At 35.2% G+C, this 15527-nt stretch overlaps 2 protein-coding genes across 2 annotated transcripts in view; one reads left to right on the top strand and one right to left on the bottom strand.

Moving 5' to 3' along the window:
* Positions 1-15527, top strand: part of FBN2 (fibrillin 2) — a 256177-nt gene that overhangs the window by 71172 nt on the left and 169478 nt on the right. The window lies entirely within an intron of this gene.
* LOC110596604 overlaps positions 1-15527 on the bottom strand; it is a 161182-nt gene that overhangs the window by 71815 nt on the left and 73840 nt on the right. The window lies entirely within an intron of this gene.

Below are 15527 nucleotides of genomic sequence, written 5' to 3'. Positions count from 1 at the left end.
CTTGTAGATCCTAGATGTTAGACCTTTGTTAGATATACAGCTGGCAAATATTTTCCCCCAGTCTGTGAGCTGTCTCCCTGCTCTCCTGATGCTTTCTTTGGCTTTGAAGACACTTGTCATTTAGATGAAGTCCCACTTGTTTATCTTACCTCTTATGGCATGGACACTTAGGGGTTTGATCAGGAATTGGTTGCCAGCTCCAATTTCCATAAGAATGTCTCTTGCATTTTCTAAGGATCTTATAGTTTGAGGCTTTAAGTTTAGGCCTTTGATCCATTTGGAGTTGATTTTTGTGTATGGGGATAGATAGGGATCTTGTTTTAATCTTCTGCATGTGGTCAGCCAGTTTTCTCCACACCATTTACTGAATAGTTTCTCCTCTCCCCAGTGGTTGTTGGTGGAGGCTTTTTTGAAAATGAGTTGGTTGAGAAAAGAGGTTTTGCTTCTGGAATGTCTATCCTGTTCCATTGGTCTATATGCCTGTTCTTTTACCAATGCCAGGCTGCTTTGATTATAGTAGCTTTATAATAAAGTTTAAAGTCTGGAAATATGATTACATCCCACTATGTTTTTGTTTATTTGTTTGTTTTTTGCTGAGAATTGTTTTGGCTATTCATGGTCATAGGTCTTTTATGTTTCCATATAAGTTGCTATATTGTCTATTCCAGGTCTGAGAAGAATGGTGCTGGTAATTTAGTGGGTATTGCTCTAAATCTGTAGATTGTCTTAGGTAGAATGGACATCTTAGCCACATGATTCTTCCAATCCATGAGCATGGAATATTTTTCCATTTGTTTGTGTTATCTTTGATTTCTTTGAGCAGTGTTTTGTAGTTTTTGTTGTAAAGGTCTTTCATATCTCTGGTTAGGAAGATGCCAAGGCATTTCTTTTGTGTGTGTGTGTGGCTATTGTGAGGTTAATAGAGAAGAGAGGTTTTGCTTCTGGAATCTCTATCCTGTTCCGTTGATCTATATGTCTGTTCTTGTACCAATACCAGGCTGTTTTGATTATTGTAACTTTATAATAAAGTTTAAAGTCTGGGAGTGTGACATCTCCCGCTTTTTTTTTTTTTTTTTTTTACTGAGGATTCTTTTGGCTATTCGTCATCCTTTATGTTTCCATATGAATTCTTGTATTGTTGTTTCCAGGTCTGAGAAGAATGCTGTTGGAAATTTAATGGGTATTGCATTAATTCTGTAGATTACCTTGGGTAGGATGGATATCTTAACAGTGTTAATTCTTTGAATCCACAAGCATGGAATATTTTTCCATTTATTTTCTCTTGACGCAAATTGAAAAGGAAGAGAAATAAATGAAAAATTGGAGAAAACATACAGTGTAAAATATCTAATACAATCAGAGGATGGACTTCTATGTTTTCATTCAGATGGCATACTCCCTCCCATGCCTCACCCCTAAACTACCACATACAAATGCCCGGGAAAAGCATATTTCAGCCAGGCACGGTGCCTTTAATTCCAGCAGTTTGGGAGGCTGAGGTGAGAGGATTGCCTGAGTTCATGGGTTCGAGACCAGTCTGGGCAAGTTGGTAAGACCTCACCTCTACAATAAATCAAAATATTAGCAGGACATGGTGACTAATGCCTATAGTTCCAGCTACTTGGAAGGCTGAGGTAGAAGGATCGCGGGAGCCCAGCAGGTCGAGGTTGCGGTGGTGGTGGGCGTACCACTGCCCTCCAGCCTAGGCAACAGAGTGAGACTCCAACTCAAAAAGAAAAGAAAAGAAAAGAAAAGCATATTTCTTTCTTTCCTAATCTCATTCAAGTTATGGGAACCTGAACTCAGATTAACAGGGAGAAGACAGCCACCTTATATTGGCTTTTTATTGTTATGAATAGTGTCTTCAAATACGAAGTGTGAACTCTATCCATGACTGCATTTACTTTGGAGCTTACAACCCAGGTTGGTTATAGTTCTGTTTCCAGGTCTTGAAACTCCCCAGCCACATTCATGACACTGATTTATATATGAGGGCCCGATCAGGATATTACAACAGTGGACTCCAATCCCAGTAGCTGAAAATTGTTACATATTTATTTATTTATTTTTGAGTTGGAGCCTCACTCTATCACACACTCATGGCCACCCCTGAATCAACCTGCTGGGCTCCCGCGATCCTTCCACTTCAGCCTTTCGTGTATTCGGAACTACAGGTGGGTGCTATCACACCCGGCTAATTTTTTTATTTTTGTTGTAGAGACAAGGTCTCGCCAAGTTGCTTGGGCTAGTCTCAATGCATATTTATTTTAACTGATTTTTAGCCACTACAATTCTTACTTGCTTTTAGCTCCTTCTCTGTTGTATATGTATTAAATCCAACTTAGGAACTTGGAAATGTTCTGTCTAATAAGCTCTCAAATGGCAGTTGCCTTTATATAACATAGTAGTAAGATCATAGGAAATGGGAATGAATTTTGTATTATTCACAGAAATGATATTACTCATATTTGAGACTTGGAGAGTTAGATTTATGTGATATAATTAAATCATGCACAAAGTTAGATCTGAAATCTTTCAAATTAATGTTAGTAAGCAGTGTCAGCAGTGAAGACATTATCTTATTCAGCCCACATAGATGACATGGTGTAGAAAGAGTCCAGTGTCTGAAACCCAAATGAGAATTGTAGTTTGGGGAGCCTGAATAATAAAATATGAGTGTTCTGCATAATTTGGTAAATGTCTTTCTGACATAGCCTCCCAAAATTGTTAGTGTTCTAGTTTTATAAAAGGTAATATTTTTTTAAATAAACTATATCTAAACTCTTTTCAAATCAGAACTATGGGGGAGATGACTATATAACTAATTTAACAATTTCATGTTTATTCATATATAAAAGTCAAATGAGCTCTGAACTTATAATGGTATTTTTAGTGATGATTACAGGCCAGATCTTAATGATGAAGACTGGGTAAAATGACATTTTAATCATTTTGTCTTTATTATAAATAGTAAAATTCTGTATCTTTCATGTGAATACCAGCCTGATTATATAGAGTTCCTGAGAGTACAACAGTTTCCTCTTTAAAAAGATATGCTATACAATATTCTATATAGTCTTGTACTATATAGAGTCTACTGTACTACATTTTGGTATATAGATTATCATATAATTTATATAATGTATGTAGATTACTATAAAAATAAAATACTCTACTGTGTTGATTTACTAGATTAATTTTGACTGGATTTACTAGAGTAACATTTTTTTCTTTATTCTATGTTCCTTATTGTCTTCAAACATACTTCTTTATTTTATTTATTGTTTTTATTCTCTTTATTCTATTTATTGTTTTCATTCTCTCGTAGTTAGAATATAAGCTCTACAATGGCAGTAATCTTTTTTATTCATTAATGTCTCAGACATCGAGAACAAGGCCTAACATGTAGGATATGCTTAGTAAATATCTTTTGAATTAATAAGTGGAATTAAGCTGAAAATACTTTCAAAACCTACTAGTTCAGAGAAAGAAACAGTTCAGATTGAGAAAAGCCTTAAATTTTTACCAAAATATCCCAAATTATCAATTCTCTTCAACTTCTGTATTTATACTTATGCTTTTGTACTTTAATATTTTTCAGAGCTCTAGTTTTTCCAAACACAATTATAAAAAAATGCATCATCTGATCTCAAATTTTCTGAATGTCCTTCAGGATTTAGTAATGTCTGAAGACTTACTTATTTGATTTTGTTTATGAAGAAAAGATAAGTTTTAGGCTCCATTTGCCTAAAAATCTAATGGATCGACACAGTAACAGGAACAAAATGAAATTTGCCACATGGTTAAAATGTCTGGAAAATCACATTGAAAGTTCTGTTTTATTTCAAAATCATGGCATAGTCAGAAAGTTCTCAATTAAATACTAATCCTCAGTTCAGGCTATTTTAAGACGTCTTGCTGTGATTTCATTTTTCCCTTTAAATTCCTAGACTGTTTCCCAAATACTTATGCCAAATTAATTTGGAAGAGACAGGGCATGAAAAAATAACATATTAAAACATGGTATATATAGGTCAGACATTTTAAAATAATAATTATCATTTTTATAAGATGATTGAAAAGCTTTATAGAGTTATAAATAAGTTTCAACTATGTGGATGATAACTGTAAATAGCTTAATATTGGCCTTAAAACATGGTTCATATTAGCCAAGAGAGAACATTTGAAGTGCTAAACATAATGATATCCTGTAGCTGATGTAATTAAGTAATTAACCAATGTCGTAAGAGGTAGTGAAACATGATCTTGTAATAAACAGGGTAACTGAAAAATGAGGGGCAACAGAAAATTAAGATACTACTTTAAAAAATTAAACTATAAGAAAATTAGTAATTTTATTTTATTTTTATATATTGGCATGATGACATTCTGGACTTAAATAGTCAGTGTCAGAAAGGTGTCTATTCTTCATGTGTTATGAGGTCAGCCATAACAATTATGATGTCTTTAATTTGAGATCCATTTGCATTCTAGCCTTTGTGCTTAATCTACACTTAGTCTTGTATTTCCTTCCATTTTATTATACACAAAAGGACCAGCGTGAACTCATATATGCCTTAAAATGTAAACTTTTATAAAATGAGTGAATTAAAATATATTAAAAGTGGCAATAAGCCCTTTTCCAAGAATATGTACAAACTTTAAATATGTCATAAGCTGCCACATTCATGTGATGTATTATTTTCTTACAAATGCTTTGTTTTTTTTTTTTACATCTTTAGTTTCATGAATCTACTCTAATTAGAAATTATATTTTATTTTAAGACTTGGCTTTGGGTCTTTTAGGTTTTCAAATTAACAGCATGTACTTGAAATTTAAAAAACATTAAATTTGCATAATTAACAATTTATATCATTTGATATATAGGGATTATGTTTTTAAACTACTGTAAATGTTTAAAAACTAAAAATTTAGTAGAAAAGATTTGCCTGTTAAATTTCATCTCTTGCCTTATTATTGACAATAGTAACAGACTGATGCTAAAAGCCTTTGCTCCATTCTAGGTAGCATGAGAGAAACAGGAATTCACATATTCAACACAGACCCTAGCTAGAACACAAGATAAAGACTTGGATAATGAGGTGGACTTGGTGGCTCAGCCTGTAATCCCACGCCTTTGGGAGGCTGAGGTGAGTGGATTGCCTGAGCCCGCAGGTTTGAGACCCACCTGGGCAGGCGAGACCTCATCTCTACAATAAATCAAAAAAATAACGCGCGCCTGTAATTCCAGCTACTCAGAAGTCTGAGGCGGAGGGATCACCGGAGCCCAGCAGGTCGAGGCTGCGGTGGCCGGGAACGGCCACTGCACTCCAGTCTGGGTGACAGAGTGAGACTCCAACTCAAAAAAAAAAAAAGACTTGGATAATGAAATAGCAATACAGATCAAATAAGTCTCTGCAAAACAAATCGTGTCTGTTCTTTTTGTGTAATATTAATGTACAGAAATACATAATTTCTTTAGTCTACACATAGAAAGAGTAGAGAAGAATTCAATCTTAGTCAAACCAGATAACATTGCTGGCTTCTCAGCTATAGAATGAAAGGAAGATGCCCTGAAAGTTATTACCAGGTCTTCTATATCACACAAAGTGAAAAGGAAATTTGGCTATTAGTTGATTCATTTGATTAGTATACACTGTTAAAGATAGTTACAGTCAAAACAAATTCATCTTGGGTGTCTACATTGGCCGAGTTAACCAGATCATTTTGAAGTCTAACTTTAATTCATGCTGTGTAAACACAAGCTGTTCCTATTCAGTTCAAAAACTTTACTTAAAACATATTCAACTATAGAAACTCCTATTTAAAGATAAAATAATACTCTTTTCTTCTAGCCCCACAAAAACTAACATGAAAATGAATAATAGGGAACAACCCAGCTTTCTAAAATAAAGTCCTGTGACAGCCAATTAAAAACAGCTACGAACCAATGCAATTTTGGGGAAGACACTAGAACGGGGAGCGTTTTTTTAAGCATTTACTATGAATTTCATCATCCTGAAAGTCTGTTCAGTGAGTGTTTGAACCTACTAAGAGCAGAGAGCTAGGACTGTGGATGTTCTATTGGAGAGAGGGAAAACATTCTCGAAAGAGGTAGATCTACTGCAGACCCTCACGTTAACAGAAAGGGTAATGGAAGAAGAAATCGTGAGGGCAAGTCACTTTTACATGTCCTCTACCCAGTCTTCCAGCTCAGAGACACTCCTGGAGGTGCAGAATAGGGAAGGAAAAGAGGAAGTAGGAACTAATAGCGAGAAATTTATAACTTAATGGACAGAAGGTAGGAACCACACCGCCAACTGAAAGTTGAAAATTGATAACTCAAGGAAAAAGAAAAGTCGGGCTGGAGTTTGATGAGCAACTATTCCAGCAATAGTCCCCACAGAAGTTTCAAACTGGCGGGGCTGGGTGACTCAGCCTGTAATTCCAGCACTTTGGGAGGCCGAGACAAGTGAATTGCCTGAGCTTGCGGGTTCGAGACCAGCCCAGGCAACTTGGCGAGACTTCGTCTCTACAATAAATAAAAAATGAACTGGGCATGGTAGGGCACGCTGGTAGTTCCAGCTACTTGGAAGGTTGAGGAGCAAAGATCCCCAGAGCCCAGTAGGTCGACGCAGGGGTGGCCTTGAGCTTGCCACTGCTCTCCAACCTGGGTGAAGAAATGAGACTCCAACTCAAAAAAAAAAAAAAAAGTTTTTTAACTTGACCTCATGAAAGACAAATAATATATACATACAATTGAACAAATATTGATGACACGGGGAATGGGGATAAACTTGAGGAAATCACAAAAATCCAAGTTTCAGAGAGCAAGAAATAAATGACGATTTTAGAAAACTTGACATACAGTGAAGCCAGACTAAAGGAAATGGATGAAAGGCACTAAAAAATGTTTAAAGATAAAAAATAGAAACGTTTTCTTTTTTTTTTCCTTTTTTTTTTTTTGAATTGGAATCTCATTCTGTTTCTCAGGCTGGAGTGCTGTGGCAAGATCACAGCTCACTGCGGCCTCGACCTCCTGGGCTCTGGGGATCCTTCTGCCTCAGCTTCCCAAGTAGCTGGGATTATAGGCACGTGCCACCAAACCAGGCTAATTTTGTTTATGTTTTGTAGAGATGAGGTCTTGCTATGTTGCTCAGGCTGATCTTGAACTCCTAGGGTCAAGCAATCCTTCTGCCTTGTCCTCCTGTAGTGCTGTGAATACAGGCGTGAGCCTCTGGGCCCAGCCACAAAATGGAAACACATTTGTAAAGTAAATAAAGGGTACAGTTTGCAAAGAGGGCACAAAGCTTCAGATAAAAAGCTACTATGGGCCTACTATGGAGGAATACGCAAAAAAGTTTGTTGTTTTTGTTTTTTAAATTAAAAAATATTTCAATTGGATTCAAACTTTTCTAGACAGCTCCTAGTCCAGAAAACAGCATGGCAGTGTCTGTAAAATTCTGAGGTAATTGCATATGCTTGATTTGATTTATATTTAAATAGGATTACATTAGTTGCTCTGTAGAGCATCAGTTATAGGGAGACCATAGAGTGGAAGCCAAGAAACTAGTTACAAGATTCCTACAGTAGTTCAAGTGGTGTACAATGGAGGCTGACCAGGGTAGTGGCAGAGGGAAGATTTGAGACATATTTGGAAAGGAAGAAATTGTCTCTGATGGAATGATATGAGATAAGTGAGAGAAAAATGTTAAGTTTATCTCCTAGGTTTCTGACTTGAACAGCTGGAAAATGATAGCGGCATTTGTTGAGATAAGAAAGACTGAATTAGAACCATCCTCTGCTCTTTTTATTACAAGTTCAGAGTCCTGTATATAGTAAGTTACCTCTAGTTGCTTGTTTTAATGATTATTTATTTAACATTTGAATTTTAAATGTCACACATTAATAAGTATTCTGGCTGAATCAAACCAGATTGAATGGTTGCCAAGATATCTCATATTTCTCAGATTACAAATAGAGATAAACTCATTCTTATTCTTAATACCAAAGTCTGACATTTGTTTTTTAGAGAAATAAAAGTATTATGCATGAATATCTACTGAATATAGAAATAAGAACTTCCATTTTAAAAATGGATCTAATTTGATGACGAGAAAAGTTAAAAAAAACACATGCTATCAAATATAGTAATAATTTCTATGACTCTTGTTTCCCACACATATAAAGTAAATGAACCATTTTATATGCCTATAACACTGCACATGTTTTTCCATATTTGGACATGAACTAAAAATAATATTTCATATAAAATTAATGTATATAATAAAATAAGTTTACTCTTTTAGGACAAATTTACTTTGAGAAATAGGAAGTTAAATGAGATTATAAACTAGAATTCTTATTACTTTGCTACATTGTTCATAACCTTAATAGACATGTACTAAAGTTACTATATAAGGTTTGTTTCAAAAGATTTAGTTGAATTCTATAAATTTCTTAGATGTGATCTGAAGTAGTTCAATATTTAAAAAAATAATAAGTTTGTGCCTGAATTGAAGGGATGAACAAAGATACATTTGTACAGCCTGGTCAGTGGAAAATTAATCAGTCATTATTAGTTGCTTGTGCTAGGATTTTGCTGATGTGGAAAATCTTGCATAATTTGAAGTTTTGAGGTATGCTTTTTTATTTTTATAGAGAACACTTATATATGCTTCTATGTCCAAGTTGATATTTCTATACAATTTCTTTAAATTTTCACTTTTAATTTTACTGCTAAATTGGTCTACCTAAAGTAAAGTAATTTTATGTAAATGCATAGTCTAGTAGACTTCAAAAATAAAAGTTTTATTTTTCTTTCTAGGAAAATAATTCTTAAGCATTTACAGAATATACTCTGTAATGAGGATTGCTTTTTTATTTGAAAAGTTACTGAATCTACTACAATAAATGCATAGTATAAGATTTTATGAGTAGTGTTAAGGTATTGTGGATTTGGCCACATATTCCACCTAATGTCATAATATTCTTTCTCTGATTTATATGTCATGAAAATAAGTTTCTAGAAATGTTTTATGCTACATTATAATGAGGGTGGGAATGCACTACATTTTAAAATAATGAGGTTTAAAATGTTCTGAATTAAAATGCTCAGAATACAAACCTCTTTCCATTTATTTCATTCTAGTTGATTTTTGTTTGCACCAAATGTCCTTAAGACACTGAAATCTACTTTAATTTTAGTACAATAATTATTTGTACTGCTGTAATTTGTTTTATAGACATAGCTAAAAGGAAGAAGAAATGATAAGGATGCAACCTTTTTTATAGACTTGAATTCTCTAATTTATATACTAAAATACATCAAACTTGTGGGATTACCAAAAATAATAGGGTAAATTGGTGTCTACTGATGCAGAGATGTAGCCACACATATTTTTAATAAAAAAAGAAAAGAAAGATGCAGAACACCACATATAGTATGATTTCATTCTTTTTAAATAAACAGACTATTACACTGAATGTGTGTGTTGAATAGAAGTCTAAAGGAACAGATTATTAACTTATATCAATGAGTATTTCTTTAATTTTCTGTTTTTATGTATTTTTAACATTTGTTATAATGAAATTTATTATTTTGCAATTAAATATACAACATTAATAAATCCATTATGATATCCCATCAATTGGAATAGATTGAAAGATATTTGAATAAACTTAACATATTATATTTATTTTTATATATAGTGTGTACTTATAAAAATTTACTGAATTAGAGATTACCTCTCACAGAGAAATAAGTTATGGCAAATTTACATAGATATAAAATGAATGATTCAAAAATTCTAAAGCAAAGGATTTTTCCAAGTCCTTGGTAGTATGCTAGTTGTTGATTTTTTGTTTTTTGTATATGCTTTTTATTAGGTTGAAGACATTCCTTTGTATTCCTGGCTTACTGAGATTTTTAAATCATAAATGAGTATTAAATTATGTCACTTGCTTTTTTCATATCTATGAGATGGTCATAAGCTTTCTCTAATCTGTTGATATGATGAATAATAGTGGTTGGTATTTAAATTTTTTTTTTAACTTAAATTCCTGGGATAAATCCTACTCGGTCATGATGTACTAACCTTTTTATATATTGCCAAAGTTGACTTGTCAAGATTTTGTAAGAATTTTCATGTGCCTATTGCAGAGAAATATTATTCTGTTGTTGTATTTTCTTGCATTGTCATTGTCTGGCTTCGGTGGTGGGGTAATATTAGCCCAATAAAATGGATAAGGCAATGTCCCCTCCATTCTTTTGTATAAGAATTCACATACAGCTGATATCGTTTCTTCCTTAAATGTTTAAAGAATTCAAAAGTAAAGCCTCATAGACATTGTTTTCTTAGTGCGAAGATTTTAAAGTTTGAATAAATTACTTTAATGGGCCCGGCTCAGTGACTCAGCCTGTAATCCCAGCACTTTGGGAGGCTGAGGCGAGTGGATTGCCTGAGCCTGCAGGTTCGAGACTAACCCGTGCAACTTGGCGAGACCGCGTCTCTACAATAAACCAAAAAAATTAACTGGTTGTGGTAGTACATGGCTGTAATTCCGACTACTTGCAGAACTGAGGCAGAAGGATTGGCGAAGCCCAATAGGTTGACACTGGGGTGGCCGTGAGCGTGCATGCCATTGCACACCAGCCTGAGTGACAGAGTAAAACTCAGGAAAAAAAATTACTTTAATAGATGTGTTTCTATTCAGATTGTCTGTTTGTTCTTGCTTGAGTAAAACCTGGTATTTACACCTTTCAAGGAATTTGTACGTAATCTTAATTATTGAACTTAGTGCCATAAAGTTGTTCATAATATTTTCTCTGACCTTTATTTATTTTTATTTATTTATTTATTTTTAAATGTATTTATTTATTTTAAAGATGTGGGGTACAAATCAGGGTTAAGTATACAAACATTGATCATGCAGGTACCCTTGTTGATGAGGTATGCCCCTCCCTCCCCTAGCAGTTTCCCTCAACTGCCAGTCCCACCCGCCCCCCCCGACAGTTCCCCACTACTGCCAATTGCCTTCTTATAGCATTATAATTGTTCAAGATCACCTTATGAGTGAGAACATATGGAACTCAGTTCTTTGTTTCTGTAATAAATCACTGAATATGATAGACTCCAAATCCATCCAATTTGCTGCAAAGTTCATATATTTTTCCTTCTTTATGACTACATAATATTTCATTGTGTATATGTACCACATTTTTTAATCCAGTCCAGCTTTGATGGGCAACACGGTTGGTTCCATGGTTTGCTACTGTGAATAGAGCTGCAACAAACATGCGTGTGCAGGTATCTTTTTCACAGAATAATTTTTGAGTTCTTCCGGGTATATTCCCAATAGGGGAATTGCTGGGTTATATGGAAGGTCAATTTCTAGTTCTTTCAGAAATCGCCACACTGCCTTCCAAAGAGGTTGCACTAGTCTGCATTCCCACCAGCAGTGTAGAAGCGTTCCTTTTTCTCCACATCCTCGCCAATACCTGTTGTTGTTTGTCTTATTAATGATGGTCATTCTTACAGGGGTTAGGTGGTATCTCAATGTGGTTTTGATTTGCATTTCTCTGATGATGAGTAAGGCTGAGCACTTTTTCATATGTCTGTTGGCTGCCCGTATATCTTCTTTTGAGAAGTGTCTTTTCATGTCTTTTGCCCACTTTTTAAAGGGACTGTTTGTTTTTTTTTCTTTAGGCGCTTTTGAGTTCCTTGTAGATCCTAGATGTTAGGCCTTTGTCAGATATACAGTTGGCAAATATTTTTTCCCATTCTGTGGCTGTCTCCCTGCTCTCTTGATGGTTTTTTTTGCTTTGCAGAAGCTCGTTAATTGGATGAGGTCCCACTTGTCTATATGATTTCTTAAGGTATTGGCCTTTAGGGTTCTGAATAAGAATTGTTTCGCGGTTCCAATTTCCATAAGCGTGTCTCCTGCACTTTCTAAGATTCTTATAGTTTGAGATTTTACATTTAGCTGATCTTTTTTTTATTTTATGTTTTAAAATTTTTAATTGCAATTATTTTTACTTTAAAGATGTGGGCCGGGCTTGGTGGCTCAGCCTATAATCCCGCGCCTTTGGGAGGCTGAGGTGAGTGGATTGCCTGAGCCCACGGGTTCAAGACCCTCCTGGGCAGTGAGACCTCATCTCTACAATAAATCAAAAATCAGCTGGGCATGGTAGCGCATGCCTGTAATTCCGGCTACTTGGAAGGCTGAGGCGGAAGGATCGCCGGAGCCCAGCAGGTCGAGGCTGCGGTGGCCGGGAGCGGCCACTGCACTCCAGTCTGGGTGACAGAGTGAGACTCCAACTCAATAAAAAAAAAAAAGGATGTGGGATACAATTCAGGGTTAGTTATATGGTCATTCTGTAGCTAAAATTTGGCATTTCTTTTTTTACTCTGTATATACACATTCTTTTATTTATTTATTTATTTATTATAGAGGTGTGGGGTACAATTCAGAGTTAGAATATAAACATTAATCATGCAGGTACTCTTGTTGATGAGGTATGCCCCTCCCTCCCCTAGCATTTTCCCTCAACTGCCAATCCCAGCACCCCCCTTCCCTGACTGTTTTCCACTACTTCACTTTCTTATAGTATTATAATTGTGAGAACATATGGAACTCAATTCTTTGTTTCTGTGATAAATCACTGAGTATGATCGACTCCAAATCCATCTAAGTTGCTGCAAAGTCCAAAAGACATGAATAGACACTTCTCAAAAGAAGATATACGGGCAGCCAACAGACACATGAAAAAGTGCTCAGCCTCACTCATCATCAGAGAAATGCAAATCAAAACCACACTGAGATACCACCTAACCCCTGTAAGAATGGCCATCATTAATAAAACAAACAATTACAGATGCTAGCTAGGATGTGGAGAAAAAGGAACGCTTCTACACTGCTGGTGGGAATGCAGACTAGTGCAACCTCTTTGGAAGGCAGTGTGGCGATTTCTGAAAGAACTAGAAATTGACCTTCCATATGACCCAGCAATTCCCCTATTGGGAATATACCTGGAGGAACTCAAATCATTCTATGACAAAGATACCTGCACACGTATGTTTGTTGCAGCTCTATTCACAGTAGCAAAAGCATGGAACCAACCGTGTTGCCCATCGAAGCTGGACTGCATAAAAAAAAAAAATGTGGTACATATACACAATGGAATATTATGCAGCCATAAAGAAGGAAAAATATATGGACTTTGGCATCTTTTTAACCTCTATAAAATCTGTAATGATGTGGTCACTCCCAATCCTTATATTGGTAATTCTTTTCTTCTTTATTTTTTTCTTGATCTTTCCTGATATAGATCTATCAATTTTACTTGTATTTTCAGAAACCAAGTTTTTAGTGATTATCTTTATTATTTGTCTGCTTTGTATTTCATTATTTTCTTGATTCTATTTACTTTAGGTTTAATTTACTCTTTTTAAAATTTCTTAACATGGAACCTTAGATCACTGATTTAAGAACTTCTTCTTAGCCGGACTCGGTGGCTCAGCCTGTAATCCCACACCTTTGGGAGGCTGAGGTGAGTGATTGCCTGAGCCCACGGGTTCGAGACCCGCCTGGGTAGGCGAGACCTCTACAATAAAATCAAAAAATTAGCCGGGCATGGTAGCACGCGCCTGTAATTCCGGCAACTCAGAAGCCTGAGGCGGAAGGATCGCCGGAGCCCAGCAGGTCGAGGCTGCGGTGGCCGGGAGCGGCCACTGCACTCCAGTCTGGGCGACAGAGTGAGACTCCAACTCAAAAAAAAAATAAAAAGAAGAACTTCTTCTTATTGTAATACAAGCATTTTAATGCTATACACTTACCTCTAAACACCACTTTAGCTGCATCCTACAAATTTTTGATATGGTGTGTTTTTATTGAATTTAAAATGTTTTAATTTTCCATATGATTTCTTCTTTGACCCTGCATTATTTCAAAATATATTGTGTATATTCAAAATATTTGAGGATGTTCAATATGTTTCCAGTTATTAATTTCTAGTTTAACTCTTTTGTGATTAGAAAATATACTTTGGATGATTTTAATATTTTTATATTCAGTGAACCTTTCTACATGGTATCAGAATATAGTTTTTCTTGATTAATATTCTGTGTGCACTTGACAAAAATGTGTGTTCTTCCTAAGTGGAGTGGAGTGTTTGATCATCATTAATTAGAACACATTGAAAGTGGATTCAGGTTTTATTTATCCTTGCTGATTTTCAGTCTACTTGTTCTCTTGTAAGAGAGAAATGTGGAAATTTCCAGCTATAATTATGAATTTATCTATTTCTCTCTTCAGTTCTATCTGCTAATGCTCTTTTTGCTCCAGGTGCTTAACATTTTATAATCAATACATACACATTTAACATTATTACATCTTCTTAGTGAATTGACTCCTTTGTCATTATGAAATGTCCATCGTTATCCATAGTCACATTTCTTTGTTCTGATGATCATTTTTTATAATATTAATATAGCAACTCCAGCTTTCTTTTGATGAGTGAGTACTTAATGTATCTTTTTAATCCTTTTACTTTTTAGGCTAAGTAGATTTCTTTTTTCTATATACACATGTTTTATTTTAAAGATGTGGGGTATAGTTCAGGATTAGGTATATAAGTGGACATCATACAAGTAAAATTTGGGCCTTCCTTTGTTCTCTACTTTGCCTGGCTTGAGATCAGGTATCCTTATTGATGCTGTATCCCCTCCCCGCCAACCCCAGTCATACCCCACTACTGCCATTCCTTTTCTTATAGTATTAAGGCAAACATTCGGTCTTCTTATGAGTGAGAACATGCAGTACTCTGTCCTTTGTTTCTGTGATAGATCACTGAGTATTAGAGACTCAATCCGTCCAACTTACTGTGTAGTCCATATGTATATCCTTCTTTATGGCTGTGTAATATTCCATTGTGTATATGCACCACATTTTTAAAAATCCAGTCCAGTTTCAATGGACAGCATGGTTGGTTCCATTTTTCTGCTATTGAGAATAGTGCTGTAATAAACTTTAATTTATCTGGGTATATTCCCAATAGGGGGAATCATGGGGTCATATGTAAGGTCAATTCTTAGTTCTGTTAGAAATCACCACACTGCTTTTCACTGAGGATGAACTAGTTTGCATTCCCACCAACAGTGTAGAAGCTGGTGGGAATGCATCCTAGCCAGCATCTGTTCTTGTTTGTTTTGTTAATGATGGCCATTCTTACTGGGGTTATAGGTGTTATCCCAATGTGGATTTGATTTGTATTTCTCTGAAGATTAGTGAAGTTGCACTTTTTCATGTGTCTATTGGCTGCCCGTATATCTTCTTTTGAGAAGTATCTATTTATGTCTTTTGTCCACTTTTTAATGGGACTATTTTTTTTTTTTCCTTTTGGTATGTTTGAGTTCCTTGTAGATTCTGGATGTTAGGCCTGTGTCAGATATACAGTTGGCAAATATTTTTTTCCCATTCTGTGTGGGATATATCCTGCTCTCTTAATTGTTTATTTTGCTTTGCA

Source organism: Carlito syrichta, unplaced genomic scaffold (genome assembly GCF_000164805.1).
Source record: "Carlito syrichta isolate Samal-C Ts95f unplaced genomic scaffold, Tarsius_syrichta-2.0.1 Scaffold311525, whole genome shotgun sequence".
Lineage (NCBI taxonomy): Eukaryota > Metazoa > Chordata > Mammalia > Primates > Tarsiidae > Carlito > Carlito syrichta.
This window is presented reverse-complemented; position numbering and strand designations above follow the sequence as displayed.